Source organism: Rattus norvegicus, chromosome Y, assembly GCF_036323735.1.
Source record: "Rattus norvegicus strain BN/NHsdMcwi chromosome Y, GRCr8, whole genome shotgun sequence".
Classification (NCBI taxonomy): domain Eukaryota; kingdom Metazoa; phylum Chordata; class Mammalia; order Rodentia; family Muridae; genus Rattus; species Rattus norvegicus.
The window spans coordinates 30971698-30990384 of NC_086040.1; the positions used below are offsets into that span (position 1 = coordinate 30971698).

Here is an 18687-nt window from a genome sequence, read left to right on the forward strand (position 1 = left end):
CAATTGGCACAGAGCTATATACAGACCAACAGTTAGGGTAACATCATTTCTTAGAACAATTTGTGTTATGTATAACCTACTTAGTCATAAAGGAAATGCAAATCAAAACAACCCTGAGTTTCCACCTCACGTCAGTCAGAATTGCTAAGATCAAAAACTCAGGTGACAGCAGATGCTGGCAAGGATATGGTGAAAGAGAAACACTCCTCCATTGTTGTTGGGATTGCAAACTGGTACAACCTCCCTGAAAATCAGTCCTGAGTTTCCTCAAAAATTGGTCATTGCAGTTGCTGAAGACCCAGCTATACCTCCCCTGAGCTTATACCCAAAAGATGCTCCAACATACAACAAAGACACATGTTACACTATGTTCATAGCAGCCTTATTCATAATATCCAGAAGCTGGAATTAACCCAGATGTCCTTCATCAGAAGAATGGATACAGAAAATGGCCTATATTTACACAAAGGACTACTACTCATCTATCAAAAATAATGAGTTCATGAAATTCATAGGCAAATGGATGAACCTAAAAAAATATCATCCTGAGGGTGGTTACCCAATAACAGAAAAACAAAGTATGCACTCATTTTTAATTGGATATCAGTGCAAATGCTCAAGTTACCTATGATCCAATGCACAGACCACATGATACTCAAGAAGGAGGACCAAAATGCAGATTATTCACTCCTTCCTTAAAAGGGTAAATAAAATATCCATAAGAAGGGTAGGGAGAGATTGTTCATAGGAGACTGAAGGAATGGCCATTCAGAGTCTGCTGGACATGTGTCACACACCCACTCACACACACACACACACACACACACACACACACACACGTGCAACAAAACTATTTTGGATAAAATAGGCTTTCAGAGATTATCATTTGAAGTAGGTACACAATATTTACACAGGGACCTAGGAGAATTCAGCTGAAGGACATTATTGTTTTCTGGCTGTGCTGAGAGCTGAAAACCAGTTGGTAAGGGTGCCTACACACTTGAAAGCAGAGATAAGACCAACTTTTATGCTCCAAGTTACCTGTCATTTGGACTCAAAGACACAATGAGAAGATCAAATGTTACAATTAGAAGTATAAAAGAGAGTGAAGACTCCCAACTTAAAGGGCCAGTAAATATCTTCAAAAAATTATTGAAGAAATCTTCCCCAACCTAAAGACAGAGATGCCGAAAAACATGCCAGAAGCCAACAGAGCTGTAAATAGATTTTACCAGAAAAGTAATTTTTCACATCACATGATAGTCAAAACACCAAATGCACAAAATAAAGAAAGAAGTTTAAAGGCAATAAGGGACAAAGTCAAGTAACATATAAAGTCAGACCTATGAGAATTACACAAGGTTTCTCACCAGATACTATGAAAGTCAGAAGATCCTGGAATACTCTAGACCATAAAAGAACACAAAAGCCATTCCAGTCTACTATAGCCAGGAAAATTCTCAATTAACACATATGGAATTAGGAAGATATTCCATGACAGAACGAAATTTATACAGTATCTTTCTACAAATCCGGCCCAACGAAAGATAATAGGTAGAAAACTCTAACACAAGAAGGGAAACTACATCCTAGAAAAAGCAACAAACTAATCTTGCAATGAAACCAAAAGAAAAGAGACACACAAACATGACTCTTCCTCTAACAACAAAAATGACAGAAGCAACAATCACTATTCCTTAATATCTTTAACAAAATGGAGTGAATTCCCCAATAGAAAGACATAGACTAAATGAATGGATACATAAAGAGGACCCAGTATTTTGTTGCATGTAGAAAACACAACTCAGAGACAAAGACAGACACTACCTGAGAGTATTAGGCTAGAAAACAAATTTTGAAGCAAATGGTCTGATAGAAGGAAGCTGGATTTGCCATTCTACTAGGGAATATAATCGACTATCAACCAAAAGTTTTCAAACAGGTGAGGAAGAAAATTTCATATTTATCAAATGATTATCCCACCAATAGTAACTGTCAATCCTAAATATGTATGCTCCATATACATGGGCACCTCCATTCCTAAAAGATACCTTACTAAAGCTTAAAGCACCCATTTGCTCCTCACATAATAATAGTGGGAGATTTCAACACCACAATCTCATCAATGGATTGATCATGTAAACAAAAATTAAACAAAGATCTAGACAAACTAACAGAAGTTGTGAACAAAATGGACATTACAGATATTTTAGAATATTTAATCCTAAAACAAAATAATATACCTTCTTCCCAGCATCTCATAGTATTTTCTCCAAAATTGATCATATATCAAGTCACAAAACAGGACTCAACAGATCGAAGAAGACTGAAATAAGTCCATGCATCCTATCAAACCGAGACAAACTAAGGCTGGTCTTAAATATCCACAAAAACATCAGTGAGCCCACACATAACTGTAACTTGAACAGTGCTCTACTCAAAGATAACTTGTCAAGCAAGAAATAAAGAAAGATTAAAGACTTTTAAGAATTTAATACAAGTGATGGCACAACATACATATGCTGTACTCAACAATAAAAGAACTTCTGGGAGAATCACCATTCCTTACCTCAAGCAGTATTACAGGGCAATAGTGATTAAAAAGCAAAGAACAACGTCAAAAAAGTTGTATTTGTACAGATTCCTGGGAATGTTGATAAGTGGAATAGAATTGAAGACACCAACACAAACACACACATAAATGGTCACTTGATATTTAACAAAGAGGGTAAAACCATCCAATGAAAAATGATAGGATTTTCAACAAGTGGAGGGCAGCATGTAGAAGTATGCAAATCGATTCATTTTTATTGCCCTATACAAAGCTTAAGTATGAGTGGATCAAAGACCTCTACATCAAACCCAATAAACTGAAACTTATAGAAGAAAAAGTAGAGAAGAGTCTTGATAACATGGGCACTGGGAAAATTTTCCTGAACCAAACACCACTGGTTTGTACTGTAAGATCAAGAATCAGAAACGAGACTTCATAAAACTAAAAAGCTTCTGTAAGTCAAAGGACACTGTTATTAGGACAAAACAGCAACCAAATGATTGGGAAAAGATCTTTTTCAATCCTACACCTGATACAGAGCTAATATCGAAAATATACAAAGAACTCAAGAAGTTAGACACCAGAGAGCCATACAATCCTATGAAAAATGGGGTACAGAGCTAAACAGAGAATTCTCAACTAAGGAATAACAAATAGCTGAGAAGTATGTCAAGAAATGCTCAACATCCTTAGTCATCAAGGAAATAAAAATAAAAACACTCCTGAGGTTCCACCTCACACCAGTCAGAATGGCTAAGATCAAAAACTCAGGTGACAACAGATGTTGGTGAGGTTATGGAGAAAGAAAAACACTGTTCCATTATTGGAGGGATTGCAAACCTGTACGATAACTCTGGAAATCATTCTGAAGTTTCCTGGGAAAATTGGATAATGCCCTAACTGAGGACCCAGCTCTACCTGTACTCTGCATAGACCCAAAAGATGGTGCAACATTCAACAAAGACTCATGCTCCACTATGCTCATAGCTGTATTATTTATAGTAGCCAGGAACTGGAAAGAATCCAGATGGTCTTCAACTGACGAATGGATACATAAAATGTGATACATCTGTACAATGTTCTACTATTCCGCATTAAAAACAATGAATTCATGAAACTCATAGGCAAATGGATTGACCTAGAAAGCGTCACCCTGAGTGAGGTAACCCAATCACAGAAAAGGTCACATAGTATGCAATCTCTGATAAGTGGATTTTAGCCCAAAAGTTCGAATTCCTCAAGATATAATCCACAGACCACATGATGTTCAAGAAGAATAATCAAAGTATGGAAGCTTCACTCCTTCTTAAAACGGGGAACAAAAAACATTCACAGGAGGGTATGTGGAGGCACAGGTAGAAGCAGAGACTGAAGGAATTCATGCCCCACCTGTGGCCCATATACATTTATACAGTCACCAAATTATATAAGATTGTTGAAGTTAAGAAGTGCATGCTGACTGGAACTGGATATAGCTGTCTCCTGAGAGACACAGCCACAACAGGTCAAATTCATATTTGAATGCTAGCAGCAAAACATTAATCTGACATTGGAACACCTGTTGGAGGAATTACAGAAGCGATTGAAAGACCTGAAGGGGCTTGCAGCCTCATAGGACAGCAATGCCCAACAACGATAGGTCCCAGGGAGTAAAGCATCACCTAAAGTATATACAAGGATTGACTCATGGCTGTAGATGTATATGTAGCACAGGATGGCCTTTTTGGGCACAAAGGGGAGGAAAAACTCTTAGTCCTTCCAAATTTGGACTCCCAGTGTAAGGAAGGTCAGAAAGACTAGACGGGTGGATGATGTCGATGGGAACTCCATTATCGAAGAAGGGGATGGAGAGCAGATAGATGTCTTATGAACAGGAAACCAAGAAAGGGTATATTTGAAATTTAAATTAAAAAATCAAATAAATGAAAAGAGGATACTCAGATTCCTTTGAATAGGTGGAAGCATATCTAATTTCCTTGTGTGCAGGAGAGGAATTGTTGCTGTCCCTCTAGGAAAATGTAATAGATTTTTGATGTTCTAAAGTAGAAGGGTGAAAAAGGATCTCCCCTAGACTGTATGGAATGTGCATAGCTTCTCTTCCTCTTATGTCTGGAGCACTACTGAGCAGAAGTTGAAGGTTGATTGATACCTTGAAAATTATAGAACATTACAGCCAAACACTACTTCAGCAACTCCAAACTGGAAATCACAGTAAAGAATACACATTTGAATGTCCATGGTAGGCAGTCAACAGTCTTAGAAGTTTTGTACAAGGCTCTAATGGAGTAGTGTTGGGTTCAGTGTCTTATTCAAATATATATCCATCTACACATTCCTCTGCATGTGAAAGTACATCTCTGTGTAAGGGAACACAATGAAGACAGTAGTCGGATTTATGCTTGCTTTTAGACTCTTGTTTGAGAACTCAGTCCAGATTTCTCTGAGATCTCTTCGGTCAGAACAGTGTTTCCCAGGACAATAAACTTAGAAATTTAAGAGAGGAAATACATTTGGCATATGGGGAATCTGTGGTAATTCCTTGGCCTCCTGGAGTCTTCTTAATTGTATAAGTCTAAATCTTACTGGGTAAGATGTTGGAGGTAGGGAACTTGAACAGAAGTAGGACTGTTGTGTCAGTCCTCAAAAAGGTAATATGCAAGACTTCATGGGAAAAATTTGTTATTGCACCGTGGACATCACCGGGATTTCTGAGAAGATGTGCAAAGGAGATATTCTATACCTGTTTGTTAGAACTGTAAAATCTCTGGCTACTTTTAAAATAATAAGAAAGACCATTTCATGCTGGAGAAAATGTAAGTACCTCGTGGAGCAGAGGAAGATCCAGTATTGCTTGATCAGCTTCCTATGCTTTTTCAGTATTTAGAATGTCCATATATTTTCATGCCATTTGAAAGTCCAGGTAGTAATTCTTGCATCAGTCCTATAGGTTGCATTTCATTCCAGCAGTTGTCTTTGGGCTTTGAAGACTTTTGTCAGACAAGAAAAGATCAAAACCCCTTTCTTCCATGGAGGAATGTCTCAGAATACCTTTAGCAGGAAGAAGTTTGTATGTAGTCCTAGACAGTTGGGATGTAGCAGGCTCACAAAATCAAGAGAAGAAGTGCTGAAGATGGCCAATAGAGAGTGCAGGCATGAGTACCCCTTGGGCAAAAGAAGATATTTCAGGCCAATGTTGTCCTTTGGTAAAAGTGTTCTTGCCCACTATACAGAGAAACAACTTGTATACTTTGAGTAGTTGTGGAGTGTTGATACTCCCATAGGGAAAAGGAGAGACACTGAATCTCTTTGAAATGATGACATTTACAGACCTCTTGGACAGAAGATGTGAATTTGAGAACAACTGGAGCAAAAGGTATCATTCTGATGTCCTTCCTAGAGGATGTTTTGAATATGAGACACAGTTAAGTGTAAATTTTGTGCCATCTTTCACCAAAAGTAGAATAGTTCAGAATCATTCTTTGTCAAATAGGTTAGCTACTGAGGACCTTTTTGACTAGAAGTGGAGTTTTAGACCTGGGTGCCAGAGATGATCTCAGGAACTGCCAGTCTTATAAGACAGATAGCAGACACTTATATACAGAATATACATTTGATATATAGTGGACATAAATTGGTGATTTAAAGTAATGATGTTTAAGAGTAGAATATTAAAGAAGACGTAGAATCTCCTTAAAGTGACAAACTTATTTTAGGATAAGGGAGTTTTCAAGCCTAAATTGAGCAGGAAAGCTAGGGCTACTTTACATATTCACATCTTCAGTTACACCATGGTAGGCTCTAACCGGGGTCCAAGCATTAGTATTATTCAGCAGTCATGATTTTCAGTCTCTAAGTCCTCTTGAAGCTAATCATCAACGACATGGGTATAAGCATGAAGGATGGTATATAGGAGAGATAATGAAAGTTTCACGATTTGCTAACACAGATCATAATTAGGTGAAGTACCTTTGGCCAAACCTATATTTATTTAGTGGCCATTATTAGATGAACATGATCTAAAGCTCCCTATTAGAGGGTTATACTTCATCTAAAGCTCCCTATTAGAAGGTTGAGTATGCTCTAAGGACTCTTTAATCTTGGTCCTCTTGGGCAAAAAAAAAAATCTGAGATCTCAATAGTAAACTCCAGTCCTTCTTATAACAGATCTTATACAGAAGGGGATGGTGTAAAGTATTATTTGTCAAAAAATAAAGACCTGAAGGCCACCAATCAAAGTGAAGTGCTGATTCCCCTTCATCTAAAGGGGATGGTGTTGAGATGGCTAGGAAATAGGTGCAGTTTTAGTAACCTGTGTTCATAACTGCAACTTATGGAGTCATCCTGAACTGCTTTGCTAAACAAGAAAGTGTCTGGCCATTTTTAACCAATTACCAAGATCTAGTCACCTAACTGTGAAGAAGGAAAAATTCTAGCTCACCTTTGGTGGTGGGAAAACAGTATGGTATTGCTTAATTTTCTTCCGATTATTCTTTCCAGTTTCCATTAGCATGCTCTTCCATCAGGGTAAGTGATTATCTGAACTCTGATGCTCCATCGATACATATACATATACATATATATATACATATATGATGTATAAATGTATATATATATCATATGTGTATAAATAAGATGTATAAATGTATACATATGATGTATATATATTATGTATAATGTGTATATATATATATATATATGTGTGTGTGTGTGTGTGTGTGATGTATATATGTGCATATGATATATATAAGTATAAGTGTACATGTGTACACATCCATAAATGAGAGGTGGAAAAATTGCATTTCTGACAACCATCTGTAGTAAGATTGCATATATGTTAATTTTAGCTTTCTATACTCTGCCCTCTGATCTACAACAAGTATCTTATGATGTCCCACTGCGAAATCGCAATCAGGATTGCCTGGTAATCTTGGTCAAGATTGGCACTTAAGTAAAATGAGTTTAAATCAGGTATAAGATGTCCTTGTAATTAAGTGATGCACTTGGGACTTCCAGAGCTAGAGGCTACAACTGAAACTCCTCACAAGTATAGATGGAATCAATGAGACTTGCCCTTAGGAGCCAAACCTGACATATCTCGTGAGCATCATTCCATAGCATATACACCCTTGGCCATGAACTGACTGCCTATAGTTTTTGTGGTTGAAGGTCCCATTTTGTACTACATTGAACTACATGTTATTGAATCTGATTCTGGCTTCTACAGAGGTATGCCATGAGACCATGGGGCCTCTTTAGTCAGAAGTGAAGTGACTTGAGCCCACTTTCAAATAATCAAAATTTGGGGGTCTTTCCTTTATATGAGTACTTGAGAAGACATAAGGCAACCAGGGAATGAGTAGAGTAGGCTCAGTTGTAGGAGAGAGGTCTGACATTCTGTTCAATGACTTAGGTACCTGAGGGAAAAAGGAAGATCTCGACGCCTTTAAGAAAGAGAAAACTTTGAGATCTGATTGTGCAATGGTACGTGTTAGAAAACCCTTGGAGTTGGGGTTGGTAGCATGAAACATCCTGTGACACATGGATGTCATTGTAACCTGATTTGGTGAAGGATTTTCTCCAACAATGCCCTTCAATTTCTATACTTCTTTAGTTGGTAGAAATTTTGCATCGTGTATTAAATCTGGGGAAGTTTAGGTAACAACCCAAGCCTTTTTTAAACAGCTTGGATGACTGTCTCTGGATCTGTTGCTCATTCAGTTTGTCTTAATATGTCCATATATGGGTAGCAACAAAGGGTGCTCTTGATTTCTAGTGATTGGCTTAATTGGAATCAATCAATGATTCTATATATAGGACCTGGGACCTCAAACCCGATGGAAGAAGATATTTCCCTATCCACCATGGTAAAAGGTAAAAGCCTTGATTCTCTATTATTTAGAGTATATCCATGTGAGGTAATTCAAAGTCATGAGGGACTGCTTTAGAATACAAGCTTTGGCACACTATTATTTGAAAAAGCATGTCTCATGTCACCTTGTGAATAAAGCAATGTGTGAGTTTCATTTGGTCAAAGGCAGTGTACACCATCAAGAGGTGAGCAAGATCCAAGGCCACACTGATGGGGAAGGAGTCACATCATCGTTCAGGGTAGTTCTCAGGGCCTCTTCAAAGAGGAATGAGTCTAGGATGTATCTCAGAACAGGAGATTTCTGAGAACAGATTTACAGAATGGGAAGTTCTGAGAAGATCTTTAGCTAAAGTGAAATCCTGAATGTATTGGTTCACAATGTGGAGGACCCTAGTCATATTTTGAAGAAAAGAATTATCAACTTTACCCATGGTCAGCAGGGGAAGGTTATCGGCTACACTGGGCCTTGAGGAATGTTCTGACTCTGTTTCAGTAACTTCTAAGTATGTTCCCTATATGTATACATATATATCTTTTAGTCCAGGCAATGGTCACAACAAAAGTATAAGTGGTTCAGGAAGCGGTGATGTTTCTTCAAGGATGTGTTCAGCTGCAAACATATGTGAATAAAATATAGGAATATTTTGATGACCTACTTTAAGGCACATGGTATAAGAGTCAATTTAGCTTTGTGTCTTCTGAACTAGGATTTAGAAGCAGAAAAATATAAGATACCATTGTTTGCATATGTGTTGTATGAATACATTGAATAAAGAGGTTAGTTTTAAGCAAACTTTCTTTATAGGGGTGTTGAGTGGCATGGGCCGAAGGGCAGCTCGAGTAATTCTTTAGTTCCACAGGTACTCCAAAATTCACATAGTACACAGGGAGGAGTTCTGAGACAATTGATGTGCACTGAGAATAATTTTTAGAGCCCTTTCAATAGAATTTCATTTCCCTAGCCCCCATTCGCAGAAGCTGAGGGTCTAAAATCGACTTAGTGGATTGAAGTAGACAATTGGCCCACAATCCTACTGGAAAGACAACGAATGCTAGATGGTCTTTCATGTAGGATGCGAGGTATAACACTCCCTAGGTCTGGCAGACCTTTAAGGAGAAAAGACAACACCACTTGATGGGTATAGGAAAATAAAAGGCCCATGTAAGGTTTCAAACAGGTTTTAAGCCCCTTTATCATAAAGGGTGTAGGGCAATGCTATACTTAGGCGAGTACTGACATGCTCTACAATATAATCAGAAGGAGTAAGTTAACACTGGGTAAAGTGAACCCCATGTAAGAGAGGAAAACTCTAAAGCCCTATTGAAAATGAAGAGAAACTTCTTCAGGCATAGTGTATATAGGTGTCATACACACTTCTGTCAAGAGAAAAGCTTCCTGGTACCTTATACAGTGGATAAAGTTTCCAGCCGTAATCATAAGTTTCAAATTCTCATTCAGAGGTTTATATATTCATAATTTCTGTTAATGCAGGAGAGAAAAGACAGGAACATATTTCTTCTGCCAAAGGCTTTGGATAATTTTTTCTGGCTAGGTTAATTCTTCTGGTTTGTTCAGCTGTTAAGATCTAAGCAGAAATGTTGAAATTATTACATTTCTATTGATTTGTCTTATTGCAGTTTGCAAGGGTTATATACTCTGATTCTAAACTACGACTCTGGGACTTCAAACCGGAGTGGAGCAGAGTCATTGGATTATAGAAGGAGTCACTTTTGAAAATATGTTTAATCAGTTAGGGATACGACTACTTTGTTGGAAAGTCAAGGGCCCATTATTCAGAGAGAACATTTTAGGAGGATTGGGAAGAGTGAGAAGGTCACAGAATCCTTCAGGCAAAAGTTTACCTTGGGTACTGGAAGAAGGCAGTCAAGTGCAACTGTTTTCACAGTCCAGAATAACTATGTGTCGGGGTACTCTGAGGTGTGCTGGCCAGAAATTAGGGAATTTGCTCTTACATATTGGGTGGTAATCTCTGGATTTATGTTTTGCACAAGCTGTTCAGAAGCAGGATAATCATCGACAACAAAGATGAAACTGCTCCATTTTATGTGAAAAACCTTAAAGGCAGAACTTAGGTTAGGGCTCAGATTTGCCCTGACATGTCTGAGGACATCATGTCCACGTGGTCTTCCATTCCTTCAAACATTTATCTATGCCTTGCCACCCAGGTAAGAAAGGAAACATTAAGACCTCTTAGAAGAATAGAACTGAGATCCTATGGATCAGAAGAAACCATTGTCAGGGGATATTAATTTAAAGTTTCCTTAAGAAAAAAAAAACTGTGTGAGATTTCATTTCATTTGATTCTCTGTATGTTCTTCATCAAAATAATTTGTATTAAGCCCCTTTCAACTTACAGGGTATGTCTAGATTTTCTTATTCAAAGAAAGTAGAATATATTCATCTTACTTTGCAGAATATGTTTTTCAGGGGCTCTTCATTGCATCCCAATTGAAACCCAAGTTTACCTTGAACTGAAGGAGAAACCTGGGAAAAATTAGGAAACATATCTGTGGCACAGTCCATAATATCAGGAACTAGTGTGGGTTTCCTCACCCTAAATTAATATCTAAACCTACTTTGGACAAACTAGAATGATCTGAAGTAACCTTTCCTTCAGGGATAACACATGATGCCTCCTTAATCAAAAAAAGAATGGATGAGTACCACCAAGTAAAGATGAGTTGCTGATGTCCCTGTGACAGGAGAATTGATTAGAGTATTCATATTCCCCTTGTATTTGAGAAAAAATTAAATTGCTTACAATAGCTCAGGAGGTCCTAGCATTGCATCATCTTCTAATGATACCTCACAGTCTAGCATATCCACATCTTTAGCTGAATATGCAAGAGCCTGAATATAGATTACATGATTCATGAAAAGTTGAGGTGTCCTAAGCATGATTGCCCCCTAAAAGTATATTCAACCAAAACGAAATGAGCACCAGACTGATGACTTCACAACATATCATGTGACTTTACTCAAGGAAGTAGCATAAGATTCCAGGATTTGCTCCCTCCTTTTGGATTTCAGTGAACCTTCACCAGAGGGATCAATGCTCCTTGGTCCGAGGTAAAATATCCCATGGGCCCCAAGCAGAAGGGATGGTTCTGAGAGACCATTTTGTCAAATGGGTAACTCTAAGGCCTATAAAAAATATCAATGTTTTTGAAAGGAGAAAAGTCTTAATCCGTTTTGATAGTAGGGGACTATCCATGATTACCTTCTATAAAAAACAATGATCCCATCACTCCAGGCCTCTACATTTTCAGAGAACTCCAGAAAATTCTTATCTCCAAGTACTCCACTACAGATGTGACAGCAATCTGAGGTTTATTTTGAAATCTTGTGTGAAGTCACTGTCTCTAATCCTTTTTTAAACTTACTATTAGCAGCACAGGTATGGGTGTGAGGGATATTGACCTTTCTGGTGAGTTTCTTAGATAAGTGGCCTAGGATCCAGGGTGGAACTTTTATTCATTGGCCATGGGACGTCAATCCATTGTTCTTGGAGATTTTTTGGTGGTCAAAGTTGTATTGGCTATGCAATAAGGTTTGAGGAACAAGTTCTGGTCTTTATTAGTTGAATGGTATACCTGAGTCAGCCACGAACAAAGTGAGAGTCTCCTATGGATTCTTGTTGACAAGGATTCAGTCTCAGGTACACTACAGCAGAGGCTGACTGTTTGAGACACTCCTCAGTCACAAGGTCATTTCTAGATTTTGTTCCATCAGATAGCTATGTCTCTGACCCCTCCATTGCAGACAGAGGAAGAATAAAGTGTTTCTATTCCAGGGCAGTTGATTTCTAGTGTATGTCGTTTCAGGGGCATTTGAGTCCTTTGATGTTTAATGATATCAGAGACAAATGATTGGATTTGTCTATTATTTTTCTTGTTAGATGTCGAATTATGTTTCTGTGGCTACCTACATTATCTTCTTTTGTGTTTTAAAAGTAGATTAGGTTCTTTGTTTTTCTGGGTGTAGTTTCCTGCCGTGTACTGGAATTTTCCATGTTTCATCTTTTGTAGGACTGGATTTGTGGAAAGATATTGTGTAAATTTGCTCTTGTCATGGCATATTTTGGAATATCCATCTATGGTAGTTCAGAGGTTTTATAGCAGCCTGGGATGACATTTTTGTTCATTTATGATCTGTGTGATATATGCCCAGGACCTGATAGCTTTCATAGTCTATTTTAAGAAGTGTGGAATACTGATTGGTCTCCCTTTTTATGTAACTCAACCTTTTTTCCCTTACTGGTTTTAATATTTTTTCTTTGTTTTGTGTACTTTATATTTTAACTATTATGTGATGGAAGAAATTTATTTTCTGCTCCAAATTTTTGGGAGTTCTCTTTGAATTTTGTACGTGTAAGGTTGTCTCTTTCTTTAGGTTAGGGAAGGTTTCTACTATAATTTTGTTGAAGATATTTCCTGACCCTTCAAGGTGGGAGTCTTCATTCTCTACTATACCTATTATCCTTAGGTTTTATCTTGTCATTTTGTCTGGGATTTCCCGGATGTTTTGGGTTAGGAGTTTTTTGTGTACCAAGAACTGTGGATCAGGTTCAGCTATATGGAATAGATAGAAACAAAAGTATGCTGTAACAGACTACACCTCCATTCGTGGGTTCTGAGCACTCCAGGAAGTTACCTCTGAGAAGAAGAAGTCTCTCCTGTGCTCTTGAGTGTGTCAGCACTCCTGGAAGTCCATCTATTTCCTCATCGGATCTCATTCTTTCATGTCAAATATATTGCCAGATGAGATAATTGCTCAGTGAACACAGTATTGTGTTGAATATGACATAGACTATCTGTGACAAATTAAAATATATAGGCAATGTCAACTAGGTCATTGAATTGTAGTATATTGAAGAATTCACATAATTACTACATGTTGGACTAACCAATGAATGGGATGCATATTTATTAAAATGAAGAATAGTATAAAGTTTATTTTTGAAACTTACTGAATCATGTAATAAATAATAAGTCTCCATTAATGTATCAGGTCCATAATAGTGGTATAGATTAGGAATGAATAAAATGTATTATGAACTTTCTTTTATAAAAATTGCATTATAGTTCAAGAAAAAAGAAAGAAATGAATCCATAAATCAGTCTGTTACAGTTGATAGTATGCAAGTAGTTGAAGAATCTATTTTAAAAATATGGTCATGGAGATTGTCATAAGGAAGTGACATTTAAGTTAGATTAGATGAAATATAGTTGATCTATATTTTGGGCAAAATCACAGTAAATAGAAGGATGATAAAAGGACAAAGAGCTTGACATTTCCAAAAAGTAAATATGAGAGTAGTTTGTATTGATTAAGAGATAGAAGAGCGGTCCAAATAAAGCTGAAGCTTAGGCAATGTCTCATATGGGAATATAGGAACAGTATTAGACATATAATTTTTATTTACTGTAAATGTCTTAGAAATCATTGAACAGTTTTAAATAAGTTTGTTTAACTCACAATGTATATAGAAGGGACTCTGGTTACTTATGTATTATGAGATGATACAGAGAAAAATTTTAAGGATGTTTTTGAAGTCTATTTGGAAGTACTGTCAGTGATAATGAAAAAGAGTCATATCAGAGAGCTATGTTGGAAATTGTTGTGTTTGGTAGAAGAATGAGTGTGGTGTGGGCAGGAAGAAAAGAAAGCCAATGTCTTTTTTTGAGCAAAAGAAAAGATGTTGGTGTTATTTACTCTGATGTGGAATATTTCATGATAAGTGGATTTAGGAGAATTATAAAGGAATTTATTTTAGCCCCGTGAAGATTCTTGAAAGAACCTCTAACTCACTAGACCTTCCTACTTACTGTTCATTGTTTGGTGATTTAATCCATTACTAAGACCATTATTAGCTGTTATATAACAAAACTTACTTTAATATCTGTATTTTTTAAGTTATAAATGGGAGTACTTATTTAATGAAGAGCAAACCTATGATTATATTACACGCTTATTTAGTATATTCAGACAAATTATTTGCCCATATACTTACTACAAACATTTTGTATTGCAATTATAATTTAATCCAAGTTTATTGGTGCTGACACACTCTTTGATTAGAATTTAATAGCTCATGAATGTGAATTTCACAGAAAGAAGTCATTTTTCAGATTTTGTAAATTTACAAACCATAGAAGAGTAAAAACATGTGATAAATTCTAGCTCTTCTACTTTTAATCTTTAGTATTTTAGTGTGTTATGATATACATGCAAAAATTCATAATCCAGATGATTTTAACTATAATATCCAGTACTATTAAACATATCAACAGTATTTTACAAATATGAATAATCTATGCTTTCAGAAAATTTTCATCAAAGGAGCAAGAAATTCTTCATAACTTCAACACAACATGGCCTTTGGGAACAGAATAAAACACAAATAAGGAAAGGCGGAAAATGATTGACACATGCACTGTTCTTGGTTTGAAATTTAACAATCATGCTAGTTATAGGATACAGCTTTGAAATTAGAGTCAATGAGAGTTTGAAAAATACTGAGGAAGAGTAGGTAAGTTGAATTCTTGCTACATGAAAGAAAACACTGGATCTGAAGGTAAGGTACATTTTAGATGATGACACTCGTCTTCTGCCACTATTTATTCAATGCTTTGGTATTTGTTACTATATTATGTTCCAAAAACATATCAATGATTCTAGTTGTTCTTAATTAATGAACATGCAGTTAAGCTGATTTAATATTCCACATTATCTTAATATTCTTCTGTATCTTTCAATATTAAAATAATAGAGAATTATTTTGATTAGAGTAAAATTTTATTTTTTTATCATATGAGAGAAGAAATTATTAACCAACAATGGATATTTGATATTTTCTAAAAGATGTTAATAGAGGTTGAAAGCATATATATAAGCTAAACCATTTATACCTTCTCCAAATGAAACTCATTGAAATGTCAGTACACATATAGTACATATATGGAGTGATATATAGGAATAAAAACATCCCCTATGCATCCAGAATCATCTATTATCCCCATGATGAAAGCCAATATTAGGAAGAGAAGATGGTAGAGCCACTTTGCAGGAAAATCAGCTTCATTCAAAATGAAGATTGAGCTGGGAATTGATTTGACTAAGTGTAGTTAAGAATAATGTAAATGCCCAAAAATTGTAACCTCACTAGGTGGTATGTCCTTGTTGCAGGAGGTATGTTGTTCGGGGTAGGCTTTGAAGTTTCAAAGGATTGAAGCTATTTCAATCTAGTTTTCTCCACCTTCTGCTTATGGTCAGCAACCTCTGCCTGTATATCTTTGCTCTGATATCATCAATCACTGACTCTGATATTCTGGTTTATAAGCCCAAATAAAGTATTTCTTTTATAAGGAAAGAATAATATAAATGAGTTTAATGTTATGAGAAGCAGACCTTGTTTACCTGATATGGTTGCCTTTTCCTTTCTTAGCTTGGGCCGTCACACTTCTGCTATGTTGAATGAGACATCTCCATATTCTCTACTCTCACTTATTGCAGTTTGTCATTTGGCCCTCAGGACCTCCTTATACCTGGGGCTGTATTTTTGTTCCTGGAAGTTAGAAAGTTTGGATTTCCTGACTTTGGAGGCAGGGTTAAAAGTAAATGGGAAGTGAGTGACATACATACCACAACTCTTCTATTTTAGTCCTTCAATGGGGGATATTAGAGGATGGGATTACTGAGGTGAGCAGAAAGGAAAGGTGCTGCTTTATTTGAAATGTTTTCTTACCTCATTCTGTGTCCCTGTAAAGATCCAGCCTTATCTATCAGGCCTGGCCATGTTCCTGTCACTGCTCACCTGCCTATCTCTTGCAGCTCTTAATTCTAATTCCAGCTTCCCACTCTAGGTTTCATCTTGACCAGATGTAGTGCATTTTTCAGTGTTCCTGCTCTGAAACGTACACAAGTTCTTTTTCTTTTGTTTTATTTTCAAACTTTCAATGTTTATGTTCGTTTTCGTTTTACCTCTTTTATGGAAGCCTTAGAGGAGAATCATTCATGGATGTGTCTTTTGATTGGAATGAGAAAATAATGAAAAAATCTTTTTTTTTAATTACAGGACATTTTCAGTTTTTCTCTTCCATACATGTGCCATGCTAGTTTTTCTCCCTGTCTTGTCCTTAGTCCTTTCCTCCCCTTGCTACTTGGATACTGCCTCTTAGGACTTACTTCAGAACCATAATTGCTGGCATACACAAGGAAGGTGTTGATTCTTCATCACTTTTCTAAACTTTTTCTGCTTCTCTCTTGAGCTGTTTGAATTAATTTGGATCACTCTACTCAATAGTACAGTGCTATAGTGCTTGGGCCATGAAAATATCTGTTATTGTTACCTTGTCATAGTTTTACAGCTCAGGGTTGGCCTAGTTACACTTTGGAATCTTAGTCGAAGTAGTATGAGAACTTTAATAAAACCGTGTCAGGAGCTAAAAATACTTTTAAATGATTTCTTAATACATGACGCCTAGAAAACCCTTTCATAAATCATGGACAAAGCAGTCTGAGATTCTTGTTTCTGTAAAGTACTTGAAAAATATGAAAGGGAGAAAGGCCATGGCTCGCTCAATCTTGTCTTTAGATAGGGCGCTCAAATATGACTTTAGTTTTTCTGCGATTTCTGGTTGGAACAGAAAGATGTCTTTGGTAGTTTGCATCACCGGATTGCTTATATTAATTCCTCCTTTTGCTATTGTTTTGGGTTCTGTCTTCATTGTTTCCAATAGGACCATAGCTCCACACTCTGTGTAGATAAAAGGTGGGTCCAGTCCAGCTGTTATTGTTCTGGCACACAAACCACTTTTTGGGAACAAATGTTCACCATTGTATAGTTGACAGTGGTTTGAAATTCTTTCCTTGTCCTCACAACATACCTCTTTACATCCTCTTCAATTAATTGTATTGACCTCCCTGTAATCCTATTATGTATCTGTGTGTATGGAAGAAAGTTTTTCTTTAAATATTCTGTGGTTTGTGGGTTTATTCTTCCATCAACTATTCCCAACAGCACATGACCTCAGGCCATTACTGGGAATTATTGTATGCGGGAATATTGGGGGAGGATAGTGTGAAATTCATCACTGTCCTTTGTTTCAGAGATTTTTATTTTTTAATAAGTAACCCATACTATACAAATATCTAACTAACTCTTGTGTTCCCCTTCCTGTAAGGCTGCTGGTGTAAATAAATTGCATTTTTTCATTGATAAACAATAATAAAATCACATAAAGACAAAAACATACTTAAAGACAGAAAATATTCACAAAGGAAAATCCATTTAAAATGGAGATAAAATATAAACAAAATGAGATCAAAAGATCCATTCAGGAACCATGATATTAAAATGTAATTATCAAACTACAAATTTGTAAGATGAGATAATAATAATATATATTTAAGAAAAGATGAAAACCATTAAATGCACAGTGTGCCCAAAATGTTCACTCAAAATGTAGAATATACCCAAGAATGGAATGGAGGTCTCTCTCTTGCTACTATAGAAGCAAAATGGAAGGATTACTACTAGGCTAAATCCAACCTAGATTTCATAGTGCCAAACTATCAAGAAAGCTGGTGTTTCAAAAATACCACATTAAGCAAATATTGGTAATAAAAACAAATATAAAAATAAGAAAGTATTGAAGACCAGCACTAGTCCATGATAATCTGATAGGGTGCATGGGATTATTTCAGTATTCTGGTATCTATAGGGACTTGTTTAGTGACAGAGTATATAGTAAGTTTGGAGAAGTTACTTTTAGGTGCAAAAAAAAAAGGTATATTCTGTAGTTTAGGATGAAATGTTCTTTAAATATCTGCTAAATCCATTTGGATGATTATTTCTGTTATTTTCACTGTATCAATTTAGTTTCATTTTCCACAAACGGTCAATTGATGAACTTGGGTATTGAAGTCTCCCACTATTATTGTGTTGGCGCCAATATATGCTTTGAGTCTTAGTGATGTTTCTTTTGGTGAATTTAGGTGCCCTAGCATTTGAAACATAGTTGTTCAGAATTGATAGTTCATCTTAGTATTATTTTTCTTTGACAATTATTTTGTCCTTCCTTATCATTTTTGATATCTTTGGTTGAACGACAATTTTATTCAATGTAAGAAAGGCTATTTCTGTTTTGTTTCTTGGGACCATTTGCTTGGAATTTCTCTCCAGCCTTTTACCTTGAGATAGTGACTGTCTATATAAGTAAGGTGTGTTTCCTGTATGCA

At 36.3% G+C, this 18687-nt stretch overlaps 2 long non-coding RNA genes across 2 annotated transcripts in view; one reads left to right on the forward strand and one right to left on the reverse strand.

Annotated features, from left to right (window-relative positions):
• Positions 1 to 14866, forward strand: part of LOC134484429 (uncharacterized) — an 84291-nt gene extending 69425 nt beyond the window's left edge. Inside the window, exon 2 of the long non-coding RNA XR_010061889.1 lies at positions 14772 to 14866. This is a non-coding gene — a long non-coding RNA (uncharacterized LOC134484429). The remainder of the gene's footprint in view (positions 1 to 14771) is intronic.
• The window catches only part of LOC134484354 (uncharacterized), an 853788-nt gene that overhangs the window by 767986 nt on the left and 67115 nt on the right, over positions 1 to 18687 (reverse strand). The gene's annotated exons all lie outside the window — the stretch shown is intronic.